Source organism: Staurois parvus, unplaced genomic scaffold (genome assembly GCF_062004578.1).
Source record: "Staurois parvus isolate SC_StPar_1 unplaced genomic scaffold, SC_StPar_1.0 ptg000769l, whole genome shotgun sequence".
NCBI classification, from domain to species: Eukaryota; Metazoa; Chordata; class Amphibia; order Anura; family Ranidae; genus Staurois; species Staurois parvus.
In genome coordinates, this window is record NW_028318565.1 from 16,437 (window position 1) to 38,596 (window position 22,160).

A 22,160-nucleotide genomic window follows, 5' to 3' on the forward strand; every position below is an offset into this window, starting at 1 on the left:
ATTGCGGGCAATTAAAAAAATAATTTAAAAAACGGCGTGGGGTTCCCCCTTCCATCCATACAAAACCCCTTGGGTCTGGTATGGATTTTGAGGGGAACTCCCACGCCAAAATGAAAAAAATAAAAAAAGGCATGGGGGTCACCCCCAAAATCCATACCAGACCCTTATCTGAGCATGCAGCCCAGCAGGTCAGGAAATGGCGGGGGTGTGAGCGCACTCCCCCCCCCCCCCAACCATACAAGGCCACATGCCCTCAACATGGGGTTAAGGCGCTTTGGGGCAGCCCCCCCAGAGCACCTTGTCCCCATGTTGATGGGGACAAGGGCCTCTTCTCAACAACCCTGGCAGGTAGTTGTGGGGGTCTGCGGGTAGGGGGCTTATCAGAATCTGGAGGTCCCCTTTAACAAGGAGCCCCCAGATCCCAGCCCCCCCCCCCCCCAAATTGATTGAGTACGGAGTACATGGTCCCGATACTCATTAAAAAAAAAAAAGTGTTGTGTGAAAAAAAGACAGGACACCGTCTTTGACAAGTCCTTTATTAAAAGAAAAAACTAGGTGGCACATGGTCAGAGGCTGAAGATTGCGGTCGCACATTGACCTCACTCTGCTTCTCCGCTCTCTCTTCCAGCTCCTCCAGAGCTAACATTAGCTAATTACAGCAGAGGAGCACAGGTACCGGACTCCGTATCACTTGCAGATCCCCATGGGCAAAATTGGCCTTCACAAATACCCTCCATCACCCGCCAAGCATTTGCAGCCTACACATATGGATAAAGAAGTGTCACGAGCCACATCCCTGGCCTCGAGGGACCACACAATCCCAGCGGCAGAATCGGCTGATCCGGCAGGTCGTGATGGCGGAGGTAACACATCACATTGCTCTATATCCCCCTTCTCCTATCCCCTACCTTACAGCAGACATTCTGGATGATAAGTTACATGGTCTTCTGCAGGGTTTGCCCCATACTATTTCTGTGGCAGTGGGGAAAATAGCTCAAGAACTCAGAGGGGAGATAGCATTGGTGCAAGAACGTACAAATCACCTAGAAACCAAATTTGATGACATGGTGCAGTATGTACACGTACTGGAGGAAGACAATCATACTTTGAAACAACAGATTTCCCAGCTACAATCCCTACAAGAAGATTTGGAGAATAAGGAGTGGAGACAAAATCTCTGTAAATGTGGTGTTCCTGAATCAATAGGAGACGCAGATCTGCAAGATTATTTACAGGGGCTGTTCATCGCATTGACCCCGACGGTTCTGGACATAGATTGGAGAATGGATAGGGCCCACCGCTCTCTTGCCCCCAAACCTCCATTGGGTGTGAGACCTAGAGACTTCATTGTCTGGTTTCATTACTATTATAGTAAGGAATCTCTGCTAATTCTACAATTAACAATGTCTTGGTTGACTTTAGAGGGGAAAAAATTCAAGTCTATAGTGATTTGTCCTCTATCACACTGTCTAAGAGACATGTCTAATCTCCTACTTCAGAAGCATCACATCCTTTGCTTTATTTATTTTTTTTGTGGGGGGGGGGGTCTCTTTGCTGGATGGGCTGTCTCTTCGCTGGACAGGCTGTCTCTTTGCTGGATGGACTGTATCATTGCTGGATAGGCTTTCTCTTTGCTGGATGGGCTGTCTCTTTGCTGGGGGAGTTGTCTCTTTGCTGGGGGAGCTGTCTCTTTGCTGGATGGGATGTCTCTTTCCTGGAGGAGTTGTCTCTTTGCTGTATGGGCTGTCTATTTGCTGGATGGTGTCTCTTTGCTGGATGGGGCTGTCTCTTTGCTGGATGGGGCTGTCTCTTTGCTAGATGGGCTGTCTCTTTGATGGATGGGCTGTCTCTTTCCTGGGCGGGCTGTCTCTTTGATAGATGAGCTGTCTCTTTGCTGGACGGGCTGTCTCTTTGCTGGAGGGGTAGTCTCTTTGCTGGATGGGGTGTATCTTTGCAGGACGGGCTGTATCTTTGCTGGAGCAGCTATCTCTTTGCTGGATGGGTTGTCTCTTTATTGGACATTCTTTGCTTTATTTATTTTTTTTGTGTGGGGGGGGGTCTCTTTGCTGGATGGGCTGTCTCTTCGCTGGACAGGCTGTCTCTTTGCTGGACGGGCTGTATCCTTGCTGGATAGGCTTTCTCTTTGCTGGATGGGCTGTCTCTTTGCTGGGGGAGTTGTCTCTTTGCTGGGGGAGCTGTCTCTTTGCTGGATGGGATGTCTCTTTCCTGGAGGAGTTGTCTCTTTGCTGTATGGGCTGTCTATTTGCTGGATGGGGCTGTCTCTTTGCTGGATGGGGCTGTCTCTTTGCTGGATGGGGCTGTCTCTTTGCTGGATGGGCTGTCTCTTTGATGGATGGGCTGTCTCTTTCCTGGGCGGGCTGTCTCTTTGATAGATGAGCTGTCTCTTTGCTGGACGGGCTGTCTCTTTGCTGGAGGGGTAGTCTCTTTGCTGGATGGGGTGTATCTTTGCAGGACGGGCTGTATCTTTGCTGGAGCAGCTATCTCTTTGCTGGATGGGTTGTCTCTTTATTGGACATTCTTTGCTTTATTTTTTTTTTTTGTGTGGGGGGGGGTCTCTTTGCTGGATGGGCTGTCTCTTCGCTGGACAGGCTGTCTCTTTGCTGGACGGGCTGTATCCTTGCTGGATAGGCTTTCTCTTTGCTGGATGGGCTGTCTCTTTGCTGGGGGAGTTGTCTCTTTGCTGGGGGAGCTGTCTCTTTGCTGGATGGGATGTCTCTTTCCTGGAGGAGTTGTCTCTTTGCTGTATGGGCTGTCTATTTGCTGGATGGGGCTGTCTCTTTGCTGGATGGGGCTGTCTCTTTGCTAGATGGGCTGTCTCTTTGATGGATGGGCTGTCTCTTTCCTGGGCGGGCTGTCTCTTTGATAGATGAGCTGTCTCTTTGCTGTACGGGCTGTCTCTTTGCTGGAAGAGTAGTCTCTTTGCTGGATGGGGTGTATCTTTGCAGGACGGACTGTATCTTTGCTGGAGATGCTATCTCTTTGCTGGATGGGTTGTCTCTTTATTGGACAGACTGTATATTTGCTAGATTGGCTGTCTCTTTGCTTTACAAGTTGTCTCTTTGCAAGAGGTGCTGTCTCTTTGCTGGACAAGCTGTCTCTTTGTTGGAGGGGCTGTCATTTTGCTGTACGAATTGTCTCTTTGCGAGAGGTATTGTCACCTTGCTAGACAAGCTGTATCTTTGCTAGAGGGGCTCTCTGTTTCCTGGATGGGCTGTCTCCTTGCTGGATGGACTTTATCCTTGCTGGACAGGCTGTCTCTTTGCTGGAGGGACTGTCTCTTTGCTGTAGGAGCTGTCTCTTTGATGGAGGAGCTGTCTCTATGCTGGATGAACAGTCTATTTGCTGGACGGGCTGTCTCTTTCTTGTAGGAGCTGTTTCTTTGCTGGACTGGCTGTCTACTTGCTGTAGAAGCTGTCTCTTTGCTGTATGAGCAGTTTATTTGCTGGATGAGAAGTATCTTTGCTGTACAAGCTGTCTCTTTGTGGGAGGGGCTGTCTCTTTGCTGGACAGGCTGCCTCTTTGCTGGATTGCTGGCTCTTTGTGGGGGGGCTGTCTCTTTGCTGGACAGGCTGCCTCTTTGCTGGATTGCTGTCTCTTTGCTGGAGGGGCTGTCTCTTTGCTTGAGAAGCTTTCTCTTTGCTGGATAGCTGTCTCTTTACTGGAAGGGCTGTCTCTTTGCTGGAGAGACTCTTTGCTGGAGGGGCTGTCTCTTTCCTGGATGTACTGTCTCTTTTCTGGAGGAGCTGTCTCTTTGCTGGATGGGCTGTCTCTTTGCTGGAAGGGCTGTGTTAGGTACCGCCCGGCGGTATCTCTAGTGAACCACAGAACGGGATTCCCCAGGGCGCGGAGTCTAAGCCCCAGTCTGCTTATTCACCAGTGCCCCTGATGGTGGGGATGGACTTGGAGCAGAACTGAGACCAGGTCGCGGCCCCTGGGTACGCCCAACCATGGTATAGAGGACTGCCGGAGGTATGCACAAGAGGAGAGCCTGATGTGAAGAGGCTGGCAGGCCCTGGACAGTAGTGACTGGATCCAAGCGGTATGGATGGATGGGTGGATGACAGTATGGAGTATAGCTGGGTCAGACAAACCAGGTCGGTAACAGCAGAGGCAGAACGGTACAGGGCAGCAGGCAGAGAGTAACTGGGTCATGAGCAAAGGTTCGGCAACAGGAGGTCAAATAAGTCAGGAGTAGGCAGAAGAGTAATCAGGGACGAGTCAGGGATCAGAGCAGGAGAAGGGTAACGGATCAGGGTCAGCAACTAGCAATCTCTCAGGAGATAACACAGGATAACAGGAAAAGCAGGAAAGACCATACGGCAATTTGAGTATTGCCAGAGTCTGTTTAAATAGTGTGCCCTGTGCACTCATTGGTGCCAGGCTCGCGTCCGCGAGCAAGGTGTAACACCTAAGCTATTGTTCCAGTGTTTAGTTAGTTTTCTCAGTCTGTCTGTTCGTTTGCGGATAATATGCTGAAGAGAAGGACAGTTTGATTTCCAAACCTTTGCACAAGGCCTTCCAAAACTTTGAATTGAACTGGACTCCCCGATCTGAAATTATATTCTTCGGCACTCCATGGAGTCTCACTATTTCCTTAATGAATACTTGTGCCGTTTCGGAAGCAGACGGTGTACTTTTCAATGGGAGGAAATGAGCCATCTTAGAGAGACGGTCCACCACTACGAAAATCGCAGTATGATTCTGCGATGGTGGCAATTCCACAATAAAATCTATAGAGATCATGCTCCAAAGTCTGTTGGGTCCCGGCAAGGGTCGCAACCGACCCCAAACCTTGTCCCTGGTGGGTTTGTTCCGGTTGCAGATAACACAGATCTTAACGTACATCTCGCAGTCTTTGGCCATACTTGGCCACCAAAATGTACGCCGTACTAACTCTAAGGTCTTGTGTGTTCCAAAATGACCCGCCGATGGATGGTCGTGGCAATAGCCCAGGACCAGGGTCCGAGCTTCTTTGGGTACCAGGATCTGCTCCCTCCTCCACAAGAGACCTTCTCTGCTCTGTATAGAGACTCCAGGTAGGTTGGGGGCCCTTGTGGATGCAGCCTGTAACTTAGACAGGAGTTCAGACTGTAGCAATAAGAAACTACCTGCCGACAAGATGGTATCTGGCTTGGGCGTTTCTTCAGGGTCTTCAAACATCCGGGAGAGAGCGTCAGGCTTGGTATTCTTAGACCCAGGTCAGTAGGTTATATGCAGGGTGAATCTTGAAAAGAATAATGCCCATCTGGCCTGATGCGGTCTGAGGCATTTAGCTGTCCTCAGGTATTCAACGTTTTTATGGTCTGCGTAGACCAGAATGGGATGCGAGGCTCCCTCCAACAAGTATCTCCATTCCTCCAACGCCGTGTTGATTGCCAACAACTCCCAATCTCCGATGTCATCATTCCTTTCTGACGGGGTAAGCTTCTTAGAAAAGAAGGCCACCGGGTGCATAAGCTCCTTTACATCTACCCTTTGAAACAGTATTGCTCCCACTGCGTTTTATGACGTATCTACCTCTGAGATATAAGGCAGTGATGCATCGGGGTGGCTTAGGATAGGAGCTGCCGTGAACAGCTTCTTCAAGGACTCAAAGGTGGCCTGTTCCTCTGGGGTCCACTGAAAGCATACCCCCGTCTTTGTAAGTTGGGTGATGGGAGATACCAGGCCTGAGAAATTCTTAACAAATCTTCTGTAGAAATTGACGAAGCCAATAAATCACTGAAGCCCTTTCTTATCTGTGGGGACAGGCCATTCTAAGATTGCAGAGATCTTCTGGGGGTCCATAGCAATTCCAGTGGTGGAAATGATCAGCCCCAGGAATGGGATACTGTGCTGTTCGAAGATACACTTCTCGGCTTTGGCATCAAGCCCGTTCTGGCGAAGACGCCCCAGCACGCTCCTGACATGACCTCGATGCTCCTCCAGAGATGAGGAAAAAATCAGGATATCGTCCAAGTACACGATCACAAAGATATCCAAACAATCTCTAAAAATATTGTTCACAAAATGCTGAAAGGTGGCCGGTGCGATACATAACCCGAATGGCATAACTAAGTATTTGAAGTGCCCGAACCGAGTGCGGAAAGCGGTTTTCCACTCATCCCCTTCGCGTATGCGGACCAGATTGTAAGCACCCCTAAGATCTAGCTTAGTAAAAACAGATGCCGACTTTAACATTTGAAACAATTCTGAGACTAAGGGAAGGGGATAACGGTTCTTAACTGTAATTTTGTTCAGATCCCTATAGTCAACACAGGGCCTCAAGGACTGGTCCTTTTTTTCCACAAAAAGATTCCGGCCCCAGCCGTTGATGTGGGAGGACGGATTAATCCCTTTCAAAGGCTTTCATCAATATATTCCTTCAAAGCACCCAAATCCTGCTCTGACAAGGGAAAGATTCGGCCAAAGAGAATCTCAGATCCGAAAGAAGGTCAATGGGACAGTCATAAGCCCCGTGCGGAGGGAGAATGTCTGCTCCACGTGGACTAAAAACGTCAAGGTAATGGTGATAAGCAATAGGAACAGTTTGAGCTAGCTCAGTGTCGGTATTCACACATAACAGAGTCGGGGTGTCTAGTGGTGGCCTTAGAAAGCAATGCTCCTGACAGTAGGGTGAATGGAACTGGACAGACCCTGTTCTCCAGTCAATTTGGGGATCGTGTGCTCGTAGCCAGCGGAGCCCCAAAATGACTGGAAATAAAGGGGACGCAATGGCGTCCAATGGGAGGAGTTCTTGATGATGACCGGCCACTGTGGTGCGTATAGGAGGGGTCTCCCGATCTACCAACCCGGACTTAATTCGAGACCCGCCGGCCAGGAAGATGTTCAGGCCCTGCTCTTTAGACAGTAACAGAATCTGCTGTTGGGCTGCAAAGCTAAGGTCTATGAAGCAGCTGCAGGCCCCTGAGTCAATAATGGCCGTCACTTGTACGATTCTTTCGGGGAGCTGGAATGAGATTGGCACGGCTAAATGAGTTGGGTTATCTAGGCCAGCAGGAGACATAGCAAAAACAGAACAAGAGTACTTACATAACTTCTCCGGACAGGAGCGCACCATATGACCCACTGATCCGCAGTAGAGGCACAGATTGTTTATCAGGCGTCTCTGGCGTTCTTCCACCGTGAGAGAAGGCCGCATTAGTCCAAGCTGCATGGGTTCAGTCCCGTCTGACGGTTCTGGATTCCGATTACTGACTGCGGGATTCGGCAGGACCGGCACCCGTGGCAGCATCCATGTTGATTTTGGCCCTTGGCTGGACCTTTCTTGCCACCGTTCCCACAACCTGTGGTCGATCTGGATGGCCAGGATGATCAAATCAAAGCTTTCTTATTGTCTTCCTGAGACTTTGCAACTGTCTCCTGTAACACCTTGTTATTGGACAAAAAGAAATCCAGTGTATCCTGAGCGGCAGGGACCGAAGTTTCCGGAATCAGATCAGGCAGGAATGTAGGATGGAACCTGTCAGGAATGGAATATTTTTTTATTATGTATTGATGTCATACATATCCAGCAAACTTATATATCAAAAGTAAAATTTAAATAAATAAATACAAAACTCAACAGAAAGGAAACAAAAAGTCCCAACAGTCCCTGTGGGGAAAAAAAATCAACCAAATAATAAGCTTAGCCTTAGCCTTGCAAACGTAAAGTCCAGCTCCTGTAAATAAACCACAGAAATATATACATGCATACATATATACAACGGCCTTTACGGCCAGAAACTAAGGAAGTCCCAAGTCCCTGGGGGAAAAAAAAAACTCAAACATAACCTGAACATCTCATAAATAAAATTCCCTAACCTAAAAAGAAAAACCAAAACTATATACAGTATTTACAAGGCCTTTATGGCCGAGACCATATGAGTAGGAGCCTTTATGGCTCAGACATAAACAAAAACCATAAACCATATGCAATTCCCATATTCAAACCTGCGGCTTACGGCCTATATGGCCTAAACTATATACAAAAAAAAAAATCAAAACCTAACCACACTATTATACACTACGGGGGAGGGCTAAGGAACCCGCAGGCCTTCCACGTCTGACCCCTACAACCTACCATGCAAAAGGCTACCAAAAGGATCCAAACGCAAAATCTAGGGAGTGCAGAAGGCAGAAACTAGGGACAGATCCCACCACCCAAGATCAACAGACCGCAGCAACAGGCTTGATGTTCCTCCACGCCTCCATCCAAGCTCTGCGTCGCAGCCTGTCTGTCTTTCTCAAGACCCCAAATTTTCCCCACCTCACCAAGGATGTCATTCATCACCACCTGGACAGGGAGGACCTTCTGCCGAATGGAGACCTGACACCGTGCCATCCAGGTGTATTAACGGACAACTAAGCTGACTAAAAACAAGGTGTCCAAATCAAAACTCATGCAACGCTCGAATGCTCCGTACACCTACTCCGCATACGACATGCAATGGAGGAAAGGAACACCCTGAGCCCCTCCCACCTGCTTATACACCTCCACGTTAAAGGGGCACTGAAGCAAGAAGTGGTCCATAGTCTCTACTTCACCCCCACACTCCGATCTGGGACAACCACGGTCATCCAGAGGACGGTACTTCAGGTTACCCCTCACAAAGAGACTGCCGTGGAAGGCGAGCCAGGCCTGGTCCTGCAAATTCAGGGGGATCTGCCCCAGATTTATCAACCGCAAACCCTCCCTCATAACATGGCCCGGGCAATCTCTCAAGGCCAACGGTGCATGGAAAGCAGATGCCACAATCCTCTCACCCAGGAGCCTCCTAGGGAGGGACAAGTCCTCCTCCGCAGTCACATGCTACCGCTGGAGTAACTTCAGGCATGGGGCCACATAAGCCGAGAGCTCACCATGCTTGACCCGCAGGCTTCTCACTGGCCCGCCACTCTCCCAACTGCGCAAAAAGAGTCCAAACCAGATCAGGAACAGTCCCACCTATGCAGGCGGTCTCTCTGCCAACATGTTACCAAAGATATGTTTCAAGAACATCAGAGAGAAAAAGACCACCGGGTTGACTATACCTAGGCCACCCTCCCGCCCGGATGAATATGTCACGTCCCTCTTGACGAGGTTCAGTCGATTCCCCCATTACATCTGGAAGAAACAGCTATAGATCCTCGTATAGAGCGATTCTGACAAGAGGCAAACAAAGCTGACGTACAAAAAGACGGGGAGCAGGAAAGTCTTGATCAAATCAACCCTTTCCCTCAAGGAGAGCAGCCACCCCTTCCAGCATCTCACTTTGATCTCGGCATCCGACAGCTTGGATTCCCAATTTTGCTTGCTGTAATCAGCAGGGCCAAAATTGATGCCCAACACTTTGATGTTCGGCTGAGGCACTGGGAAGGCGTCCGGGAGTGAAAAGCTCTCACCCTCCCTGCCCATCCAGAGAACTTCACACTTGTCCTTATTGACCTTGGAACCTGATGCCTCGGCATACTGATCCATTACTGAAACCACCTCCTGCGCCTTCTCTAGTCCAGAAATGAAAACAGAAATGTCATCAGCATAAGCCACAACTCTCAAAGGCGGATCTCCAGTGGCACCCATCGGCACCCCACTCACCGCCCCGCCATTTAGCCTCCTAACGAAGGGGTCGATGGTAAAGGCATAGAGCAAGGGACTTAGCGGGCACCCCTAGCGCACCCCAGATCCAACCTTAAAGGGCTGCCCAACCCAACCATTCACCAACATGAAGCTTTCAGCCCCTTGGTACAATGTCTTCAACCAGCCAATGAACCTTCCCTCCAAACCATACTGGTCCAGGAAATGCCAGAGGTACTTGTTATCAACTCGATCAAAGGCCTTTGCCTGATCCACCACCAGCAAGTACTTTCCCCATCCTTCAGCCTTACATCGCTCCAGAGCCTCCCGGACAGATAACACCGCTGTAAAGGTACTCCTGCCCTGAACCGAGCAATGCTGCTGACGAGAAAGCAAACTGCCACTGACCACAAGCGCCAGAACAAGATCTTCACCAGAACCTTTCTTTCCACATTGAGGAGGCTGATGGGGCACCAATTCTCAATAGCTGAAGGATCCTTACCCTTTGACAGGAGGATAACTGCAGACTGTCTCATGGAAGGAGGGAGAGATCCCTCATCCAGACAGCTGTTATACACTGCTGCGAGACGAGGTGCCAGGCAGGATTTAAAAGCCTTAAAGAATTTGGTTGTCAGACCGTCTGGCCCAGGAGTCTTTTTAATGGCCAGACTATCAATCGCTCTGGACACCTCTTCTGCAGTAATCTCCCCAGTCAAACCTGCCAGAGGGATATCACTGTCCAGACCAGGCGTGGTTTCCAAAAAGCTTGACATCCCTGTCCGGTCAAGGTGCCTCTCACTCAGTAAATCCGCATAAAAGGACCTGGAGACCTCCAGAATCCCCGACCTGGATTTAGTCAGGGACTATCCCTCAGAGCAGAGATTGTCTTAACTGCTGCACTCTGTTTGCAATTCTGGAAAGGGTCGGGTGAGTGGTATTTCCCATAATCCCTCTCCAGAACCAAAGAGGCACGACGATCATACTGGAGTTTCCTAAGGAGAAGCTTTACCTCCGAGATTGCCCCCAAATCTCCACCGCTAGATACAAGGCGGTCAAGCTTCTTCAGTAACCGCTGGTAGGCGTTATACTGTTTAAACTGCCGTCTCTTACCAATGGCCTTGAAAAACCTGTTGATCCACACTTTGGTGAGCTCCCACCTCTCAGACTTACTGCCGCAAAAATCCAGCACCGTCTCCTGCGCTTGAAAGAACTCCTCGAAAAATCGTCTCACCTCCTCGTCCTCCAGCAGAGACAAGTTCATCCTCGAGATGCTCTTTACTCTCAGCGGCGTGTCTGAAATATTCAAGGTGACAGACAGCATAAGGTGATCGGAAAACTCCACCGCCCGACACTCAGGTGCTGAGAAGGCAGAGTTCTCCTTCAAAAAAAACCTGTCTATCCTATTCTGGCAGTTACCTCTCCTATAGGTGAAACCCGTGCCGTCTGGGACACTTTGAATCCAAGCATCAACGACCTGCTTCCCTGACTATAGCATTTAGAAAAATGCTGTCATATCCCAGCCTGTCAGTGAAGCCTCTCCTGTCCTTGGGCCTAGCGATGGTGTTAAAATCACCTCCAAAGACCACCAGCCGAGATGTAAAGAGGTAAGGTTTAATCCACGCAAAGAGGTTCTTCCTGTCCCACTTGGACTGTGGGCCATAGATATTAATGAGACAGAGCTCTTGCCCCTTTACGAGAACATCCAGAATCATACATCTTCTGATCTCTACCTCAATTATCCGCCGACACGTTACCATGCCGGTAAAAAGCACCACAACTCTGCTGTAAGACTCATCCGCAAGAGACCAGTAGGAGGTCCCACGCCTCCACTCCCGCTTGGCCAGATGGACATCAGCCAAGCTAGATAACCTGGTCTCCTGCAAAAAGAAAATATCAGCTTCTATCCCACTGATCAAAAATAAGGCTGTTTCCTTTGCTCTTAGAAACCGTAGGCTGGCATCATTAATGGTTGCCACCTCTATCGGAGCGGGAACTGCCATTAAGATAATTGAGAGGGACGTTTCTTAACCTTAATCCTAACCCTTTTGGAAGGATCCCTCCCTCTTTTGAGAGACCCCCCCCGCATCCTCATCCTCCATCGGGGTGGCATGACCACTGGACATTTCCTCCTCCCCCCGATAGAGCCCCAAACTGATTTTCCAAGGCCACTTCCCCCACCTCCAGTGAGGAAACTGACCCCGCTGAAGACAGAACAGGCTTACGGTGCCTTCCACCGGACACCAGGGACCATCCCTCCTCCACCTGAACCCCTCCCGGGATGGGATCTTGGGGCCCCTGGGACCCCACACCTGCCTTCTCCCTCCGCAGCGGTAAGAGCACAGGGGGAGCTGTCATAGCTAAACTAGACCCGCTTACAGCCTCCCTCTCCCCAGCCCCCTTAGCAGCTTCCTTAAGCAAGTTTCTCTTAACCCTGGGGGAGGGGAATAGGCCCACCTGAGGGGGGGACAGGAGATACAACCAAGCCAGATGGGGCAGAGGCAGCTGCAGCTTAAGCAGACCCGACCTCCCCTACAAGGGTTGCCACAAGCGTTGTGGCCTTAACCAGCGCTTCACTCGCCTCCTCGGCATCCATCCTGTCAAACTCCTCAATCAGCTCCCTCTCAGGGAGATTGTGCAAAGCCTCCAGGCACCTGTTGTACTAGTGGCCCACCTTTCCACAAAGATTGCACTGTATGACCGTGCAGTCCTTCGCCAGGCTCCCAATTTCTTGGCACAATGAGCAGTGCTGTACCGGGCAGGTGGCCGCAAAGTGCCCTTTCATCCCACATCTGTGGCATAGTCTGGGTTGGCCCGTGTAAAATATGACCAGCCGGTCTTTACCCAGGAAGGCGGAAGAAGGGACGTGCTGTATAGTATTACCCTCCACCTTCAGGCGGATGGTGGTAGTCCACCCACCCATCCAAATCCCCCTGTCATCAACCACTTTATGCAAGGGCCCAAGCACCTCCCCAAACCGGCCTAACCACACCAGGATGTCTGCTGCTGGGATAGATTCATTCCGAACCAGTATAGTTATTTTCTTTACCAATGACTGGCGGGACATAAGCTTGGGGGATAAGCTGGCCCACCTGGGGCTAGAGGTATAGGCAGCCTCAAACCTCTGCCAAAATAGATCCAAGTGTTCCGGCTTCACAAAGGAGACATCATACTCCCCTGTTCCCACAGGGACTATAAAAGCAAAGATTTCCCTTGCTTTGAAACCCATTTCCAGGATTCTGCCTACCACTTCCCTGCTCCCCAAGGGGGGGGGGCCCTCCTCCCCTGTCCATTTTATCTGGACCACGTTGCGGCGAGCCGCAGAGGTGGGTAAGTTACCCGCCCTCACCCTGGCAGACCCCATTGGTCCCACAGTACCCCTAACCGCTGCTGAGTAACTTATAGCAGCACCAGACCCAGGGGCACTTGCAGGGGGAGCCAAAACTGAAGGGACCCCCACACTACCACCAGGAGCAGGGGAAGCTGAAACAGAGGGCACGGGACCTGAGACTGTGGAGCCCCAACCGGAGGGACAGAAACCTCATGAACTCGGCCTTATGGGGCCTGACCCTGAAGATCGGAGACCCCAACACAGGAACTTGCCCAACAAATCCCCTAGCAGGGGCTTCCCAATCACCAAGGGGGTAGAGCCCCACGGGACTACCTCCGGGGAAGACACCTCATCCACCCAGGCCACTGGGTCAACCTGCGCCACCATCCCACCCTCAGGTGCGCTGCCCGCTGCCCCAGCGCCCAAAGTCACCTCACCCGCATGAATAGCAGAGTCCGGTCCATTATCACCAGGCAGTTCACCAGCCTTGGTCAAACACATCCTTAGGGATGCGCTCAAGCCTCACGTATGCGGCGCGGTCCCGCCCCGCCATCTTGGCCGGCTTCTTGGGAATGACGTCACTTCCTCTTTCCTCCTCTGAGTTTTCCAACGTGAACCAGAAGTCCGATTCACGGAGCTCTGGTTCTTCCCTTGACACGAACTGGAGCTTTCCTGCTTACTCCGCCTCCTCCACTTGGGTCCCCCAATCCACGGGTTGCTGCCCTGGCGGGAGGGACTCCTGCGATCCCGCGCCCATGCAATCCTGCACATTAGCAGACGCCATGTTTCCTTCCATCAGAGCAGATGCATCCTGCCTTTGCTCCTTCTCTCCTTCCACCAGCTGCTCCTCTGATAGGTCTTCTATTGAGGAGACCCATTCTACTGGCCCCCGCAATGCTGCCACACTGTGGCCTCTTGCGGCCTTAAATATAGCCTCGTGTAGGTATTTCTCTGACAAGGCCCCACTCTTCCGCTGCAGTGCAGCAACGTAACGTCCCTGCTGGGAGACCTGGAGCTCCAGGGCCTCCAGGCCAGGCTTCATGGCCTGCCTTTTGTTAGACCAGACCCGGGCATAAGAGGCCTGGAACTTTTTTAGCTCTAATGAGAGCTTTTGCAACTTAGCTTTTTCCCTCTCGATCAGCCGGGCCCGAGCAACCACACGGTCCCGATAAGCGGCATAGGTTTCCCCCTTCTTTGGGGCTGTTCCCAGGTCCTCCACTGCTGGGATTCAGAGGCTGGTACTAGGTCCCTCTGGGGTACTAACCTTGCTGGACCCAGACCCAGGTCCCTCCTTCCTGCCTGGGCCGAGCAGGGCACTTGGGGTCCCAGGCTTTGGGTCCTTCTTCTCTCCAGGACTAGGCCCAGGGCCTTCCATCCTGTCCAGGCCGGATAAATCACCTGAGGTCCCAGGCTTTGGGGCCATCAGGCCAGTAGAACCAGACCCAGGGACCGACATCCCACATGGGCTGGGTTGGGGAAGGCAAGACCCAAGCTTTCCAACCTTCCTGGAACTCACAGAGCAGCCATCCACACAACCTCTCTCAGGAATGGACTCACCACAGGTTGTGCCGTGGCTCACTTGCCGTGTGGTCTGCAGTACCGGTGCTTGCCAGCGGGTGCTTTCAGCAGCCAGGATATCACTCCTGCAATCAAGCCATCACTTGAGGCTGATTGCAGGAGGTATATTTAAGCAGGACCAGGCCTGCAATCAGCGCCTTGGCGTTTTCCCATGAGCCCCTGTATCTTGTTCCTGTGTTCCTGATTGTCCTGTACTTCTGACTGCCTTGTTGCCGACCCAGCCTGATCCTGATACTGTTGTCTTCTCCTGCTCTGACCCTTGGCTCGTCCTGACCATTCTCTGCCTGATCCTATTGCCTGACCTCCTGTTGCTGAACCCGGCCTGTGACTTAATTATTCTTTGCCTGCCGTTCTGTACTGTCAGCTCCGCTGTTACCAACACGGCCTGTCTGACCACGTTATACCTCTTCACATCTGGCTCTTAACTTCTATACCCCGTTGATGACTACCTTTACCACTGCTGGTGTTACTCGTGGGTCACAACCTGGTCTCGGGCTGCTTCAAATCCATCCCGACCATCAGGGGCTCTGGTGAACCAGCAGACTGAGGCTTAGACTCTACGCCCTGAGGGACTCTGGCCTGTGGGTCGCTAGAGGCTACCGTCAGTCGGCTCGTGACAGAACCATAAGGCCTGCCTGATCATTCCACCTCTCCAGCCCTGACTACACCTGTATTCCTGAACATATTGATATTAGTGTAAGGTTGGTTTTGTTTACTGTGCGTTTTGTATATTTGGGCGGCTAATAATAAATTATATTATTATTACATCATTCCTGAAAGCTGCTACTTCCCTGTGTCAGTCCACACATTTCTGGTCATACCTGGATCCCTGACAGAACCCATAATTGGCAAAGAACGGGGATTGCTTAGTGGCAGAGTGACTCACATTATTGTAGGCAAATTCTGCTAAAGGCAGGAGTGCCAGCCAGTTATCCTGGAGGAAAGAAATGTAACACCTGAGGTATTGCTCAAAGGTTTGGTTGGTCCGTTCGGTCTGCCCATTTGTCTGTGGATGGTATGCGGAAGAAAAGGATAGCTTGATTTCTAAGATTTCACACAGGGCTCTCCAAAACTTCGAGGTTAACTGAACCCCTCGGTTCGAAGCAATATCCCTAGGCACCCCATGGAGCCTTACAACTTCCTTGATAAAGATCTGTGCAGTTTCTGGCGCTGAAGGTGTATTCTTTAATGGTAGGAAGTGGGCCATCTTGGACAGACGATGCACTACCACGAAGATCGCAGTGTGATCCTGGTGTGATCATGCTGCTTGCAACTTGGACAGGAGTTCAGACTGCATCAATAAAAATTCCCTGCAGGCAGGATAGTGTCAGGTTTAGAGATTTCCTCTGGGTCCTCGAACATGCGAGAGAGAGCATCGGGCTTTGTGTTCTTAGACCCCGGTCTATAGGTTATGTGAAAAATAAATCTCAAAAAGAACAGCGCCCATCTGCCCTGACGTGGTCTCAGGTGCTTAGCTGTTCTCAAATATTCCAAATTCTTATGGTCTGTGTAGATTAAGATTGAATGCATGGCCCCCTCCAGCAGGTACCTCCATTCCTCCAGTGCCATCTTGATGGCCAAGAGCTCTCGGTCTCCAATGTCATAATTTCTCTCCTCTGGTGTGAGTTTTCTGGAAAAGAAGGCTATGGGGTGCATAAGCTCCTTAAGGCCCTTCCTTTGTGACAGGACTGCCCCTACTGCGTTTACCGACGCATCTACCTCCAGTATGTAGGGCAAGGAGGAATCCGGGTGACTTAAGATGGGAGCTGCTGTAAACAGCTTTTTCAGGGTCTCAAAAGCCACCTGCGCCTCGGGAGTTCACTGGAACCAAACCCCTATCTTCGTGAGTTGGGTGATGGGAGACACAAGGCCTGAGAAGTTCTTGATAAACTTTTGATAAAAATTGCCGAAGCCAATGAACCGCTGTATACCCTTCTTATCAGAGGGTGCCGACCATTCTAGGATTTCAGAAATCTTCTGAGGATCCATGGGAATTCCTGTGGTGGATATGATTAATCCCAGGAACGGGATGCTGTGCTGCTCGAAACTGCTCTTATCTGCTGGCAAAGTCGCTCCAGCACGCTCCTGACATGACCCCAATGCGCCTCCAGGGATGGAGAAAAAATCAAAATGTCATCTAAGTAAATGGCAACAAATACATCAAAATAGTCCTTGAATACATCATTAATGAAATGCTGAAATGTGGCGGGTGCGTTGCACAACTCGAACGGCATGACTAGATACTTGAAGTGGCCGAATTGGGTGCAGAATGTTGTCTTCCACTCCTCCCCTTCTCGTATGCGGACCAAGTTATAGGCACCTCTCAGATCCAGCTTGGTGAAGACAGATGCCATCTTCAGCTTCTGGAACAGCTCGGGGACTAAGGGAAAGGGATAGCGGTTTTTCAGTTACCTTATTCAACTCCCGATAGTCCACACAGGGTCTCAGGGACTTGTATTTCTTCTCCACAAAGAAGATTCCAGCTCCAGCTGGTGACGTGGAAGGACGGATAAAACCTTTTTGGAGATTCTCATCTATGTGGACCTTCAATAACCCCAACTCCCGATCCGATAAAGGAAAGATTCACCCGAAGGGAATCTCAGACCTCGGGAGGAGGTTGATCGGGCAATCATACATTCGATGCGGAAGAAGAATGTCTGCTCCCCGTTTGCTGAACACATTGAGGTAGCCATGGTAAACCAAAGGAGTGGCTTGAGTTAGCTCAGCATCAGCGTACACACATAAAAGGATCCGTGGGACCGAAGGCGTCTTGGGACAACAATGTTCTTGACAGTAAGATAAACAGAATTGGATCTCCCCTGTCTTCCAATTGATTTGGGGTTCATGCGCCAGGGAAGCCCCAAAATGACTGGGAATAAGGGGGACGTGATGGCATCCAAGCGAAGGAGTTCCTGATGGTGGCCGTCAACCGTAGTACAGATCGGTGAGTTCTCATGGTCTACCAACCTGGATTTGATACGGGACCCATCAGCCAGGAAAATGTTTAGACCCTGCTCCTTCATCTGTAGGGGGATCTGCTGCTGGGTTGCAAAGTTCAGATCTATAAAACAGCTGCAAGCTGTCACTGACACGGTTCTTCCGGGGAGCTGGAACTTGATAGGCACAGCTAGATGATTTGAGTTGTGGATACAAGCTGGAGACACAGCAGAAGAGATAGGGGCACACTTAATCAGCTTCGCCGGACAGGAACGCACAAAGTGTCTCCTTCCCCACAGTAAAGACAGAGGTTATTTGTTCGACGTCTTTGGCGTTCCTCAAATGTCAGTGAAGGTCGAATCTGTCCCAGTTGCATTGGCTCAGGTATGTTGTCTCAGGATTCTGGTTATTAACAAGGGAATTTGACTGGACCGGGAACCGAGGTAACACCCATGTCGGTCTCTGACCTTGGCTTGACCTTTCTAGCCTACGTTCCCACAGCTTGCGGTCAATCTGAATGGCCAGGGTTATCAGATCTTCCAAGGAGTCGGGTATGCCCACTCTGGCTAGCTCATCCTTAAGCAGTTCAGACAGGCCCAAGCAAAACTGATTGTGCAAGGCTGCGTCATTCCATTTGGTGTCGCCACTCCAACGTCTGAATTCAGAGGCGTAGTCTTCCGCCGCTCGGCGACCTTGTCGGAGCGAGTGCAGGGCCGCCTCAGCAGAAGCTGCCTGCTGCGGATCGTTGTATAACTGTGCCATTGCCTCGAAGAACGTAGATACCAAATTTAGTTGCGGATGGTGGGCTTCCAGTAGACGGTGGGCCCAGTCCTGGGGTTCATCTTGCAGTAGGGATATGATGAACCCAACTTTCACAGATTCTGAGGAAAACGTCCGCAGCTGCAGGTCGAAGTATAACTGGCATGAGTTCCAAAAAGCCCTGAATCTCCTTCGATCCCCATTGAAACGCTCCGGAATCGGCACGCAGGGTTCAGGCGGAGGGAATGTGACCACCGCTCCGGTGGAGGGTTCCGCGGATTTCCTGGCTGGAGGCGGAGAAGCCGGATCCGGAGGTATGGATGCCGGTGAGACTAGCGTCTGAATACGTCTTTCCAAATGCGTATATCCCTCCTGTAGCGTCTTGACTGCTTGGCTGATGCCAGATGTTGGCACATCTCATCCAGAGGGGATGGTCCTCTTCCAGGCTCAGACATGGCCGTATGATACTGTCAGGTACCTACCTACGGTAGCTCTAGTGCTCCACAGACTGGATTTCCCCAGGGCGTGGAGTCTAAGCCCCAATCTGCTTTTTGACCAGAGCCCCTGATGGTGGGGATGGACTTGGAGCAGATTGAGACCTGATCGTGGCCCCTGGGTACACCCAGCTGTTGTAGAGCGAACCGCCAGTGGCACGTAGCAGGATGAGAGCCTGATGTGAAGAGGCAGAGCGGTCCGTGCAGGATGGATGGACGGAACACACTGGAACAATAGCAGAGTCAGACAGGCTGGGTCGGTAACGGTGGAGGCAGAGCGGTACAGAGCATTAGGTAGAGGATCGTCGGGTCACAGGCCAGGTTCAGCAGATAATTGGGAACAGGCAGAAGAATGGTCAAACGAGCCAGAGGTCAGGGCAGGAGAAGGTCAGCAATAATCAGGATCAAGCAGGGTTCGGTAACAACGGAAAACTCTCACAGGAACAGGAACAACAAGGAACAAGTCCATATGGCAAATTGAGCATTGCCAGAGCCGGTTTAAATAGTGCGCCCTGCGCTGTCATTGGTGCCATGCGCGCCTCTGCGTGCACGAGTGCGCATGCGCGGCCACAGTTGTTGCCGCGGGCACCAATATCCTAGCGTCCACACGCTTGTCCGCATCGGGATTCTGTGCATGCGCAGACCCGTGCGCAGCGGCAAAACCTCAGAATCCCTGACAAAATGTATTATACCCTAGGTCCCTTAATGGTTAGTATTAAGGTTTGGGATCAGGTGTTCATAAGCAGAGAGTGGGATATTAATTTGAAGTTTGGGAGAGGAATAGGGCAGTGAGTTCAAGCCTATTATCCAAGCTTCCAATGTTGCGGTAATAGATGGTAAAAATGTAGTTAAAATTTTAGGTGATACCGATCTAGCTAGAAGTAGGGCCCATAGGTCTTTATTAGGGATCACATTATGTTCTATTTGCACCCATAATTTGTCTGTAGGGACAAACCACGCTGGAAGTTGGTCTAAGATTGTAGCATAATAATACATAGATAAAACAGGCAAGCCCATTCCTCCTTTTGATTTGTGTTTGGTGAGGGCCAGGAACGGGATCCGCGTTGTTTTCCCCTTCCAGATAAATCTTTTTATGGCCACCTCTAATTTATGGAAATAGGCGTGGGGAATGAGAATTGGGATCGTTCTTAAATAATACAATATCTTGGGAAAGATTAACATCTTAAATGCTGCTATTCTACATATCCACAATGTTTCAAATTTGTCGAGCCTTTGCATTTCCATCAAGGTGGATTGGTACAGTTTTTCAAAGTTATTTTTGAAAGTATGGGAGGACGGGGCAGATATGCAAATACCAAGGTAGTCTAATTTCTTATTGGTCCATTGATAAGGAAAGTTATCCTTGAGAGAACACAGGGGACCTTTCATTATTGCAATTGGGAGGCCACAAGATTTGGTGATGTTGAGTTTATAGTAAGATACTTCGCTAAAAGACTGCAAGGAAGCAGACATTTCTGTGAGAGACTGCATCTGGTTAGTGACAGTAAGGATTACATCGTCTGCAAACAGTCCAATTTTATGAGAGGTAAACGCTACTTGGATACCTGATATCCATGGGTTGGTTCTGATCTCGGTTGCTAGGGGTTCCATCACCAACGAAAAAATGATGGGAGATAAAGGGCATCCCTGTCTCGTACTGTTGGTAATATTAAAAGGAGCACATAAACGTACTAAAAATGACCGTGTTACCCAAACTGTTATACCTGTTTGCGACCCTCCCCATTCCCGTTCCTATGTCCAAACTTCACTCCCTCCAGAAATCTTTCCTGCATTTTATTTGGCACAACAAGCGGCACAGGATTGCACGTTCTGTTTTGCTTTCTCCGCGTTCTAGGGGGGGCTTGGGGGCACCGGATATAATAACATACTACTATGCAACTCACCTTCGTTTTCTCATGTCATGGTCTACTCACTATCCTCCCAACACATGGGCTGAGATCGAATCTTTACAACTGTCTCCGGCTCATCCATGCTCCCTCCTTTGGTCGACCTCAGCAGTCCCATGCACTTTTCTCTGACTGTTTGGCAGAAATGTAAGGCTAAATTTACACTGGCCTCTGATTGCTCCCCACTGACAAATATCCTCTATAACCCTAATCTTACAGATAATATGGCCATGTCCCGGATGTCTCTTTGGGTAGTAGCTAACCTTTTTCAATTGTGTCACTTGGTACACCCGGTGACTCGTAAGTTACACTCATTCTCAGATCTCCAGAAAAAAGCTCTTCTACCTTCTCAACACCTATATATTTACCTTCAAATACGCCACTTCTTTTCCACCTTATCACCCTCATTAACCCTGGGGAAGCCTACTTCCTTCGAACGTTTATGCATGCAGGGTCCCCACCAAAGGGGTATTATTTCTAATACTTATTAACTACTTTTGGATGCCCCCTCCAAAGAAGCATTCCTATGTGTTGGTTGTCTTCTACTCCTCCTTCAATGATGATTCTGTACAAACGTATTGCTGATGTTAGACAGATGGAATACTTGACTGCACTACATAATTGTTTGTTTGCTTTGTTCGAGATGATTTGACTCCCATGGGATACCTTCATTTCCTCTATGCCGGCCCAAAATGAAAGGTCCTGATAACCTTCACACTGTTATTTTATGTTTTTGTTGGTCCTGTCCTTACGCAGTTTTGCCATCAATGTACCTTTCTGTTTTGCTTGTTTTCTTTTCTTATCCTTTTTTTTTTTTAAACATACTGTTTGTATATTCATGAAAATCAATAAAAATGGTTAATAAAAAAAAAAAGGAGCAGATAGGGCATTAGAGGTGAACACCTGGGCAGAGGGAACAGTATATAATGCCATGATGGCCAACTTTATGAAGCCAGTGATCCCAAATTTGGTTAGGGTAGCATCCAAATATTGCCAGTGAACCCTGTCAAATGCCTTCTCGGCATCCAATGCCAAGAACACAGCCTGGAGTCCCTTGGATTCAACTAAATGCATCAGGTTGAGTGTCCTATGGGTGCCATCTTCGGCCTGTCGGCCTTTTACAAAACCTACCTGGTCAGCCTGAATAAGAAGGGGAGTAATATTTAATAGACGATTAACTACGATTTTAGCATATATTTTAAGATCTGTTTTTAAAAGTGAGATTGGCCTAAAATTTTGAAGGCGATCAGGAGCTTTCCCTGGTTTGCGCAGAGTAACTATAATAGCCTTTAACATTTCAGATGGGAATGTGGATTTAAGCACTACTTCATCTTAATTTCTTTTGAGGTGGGGTACTAAAATGGATCGAAACTCTTGATAGCATTCCGCTGTTTAACCATCCGCCCCTGGGGATTTCCCTTTATGTAAGGCCTTAATAGCCTACTTATCTCACTTTCCAAGATGGGTTGATTGAGCCCTTCCAATTTTTGACTTGATAAACTAGACAATGATAATTTGTCTAAAAATGTATGTATAGGCTCTGGGGTAGATTGAGGAATGGTAGGGTCCTCCTTAAGGTTATATAGTTGGGAATAATAAGA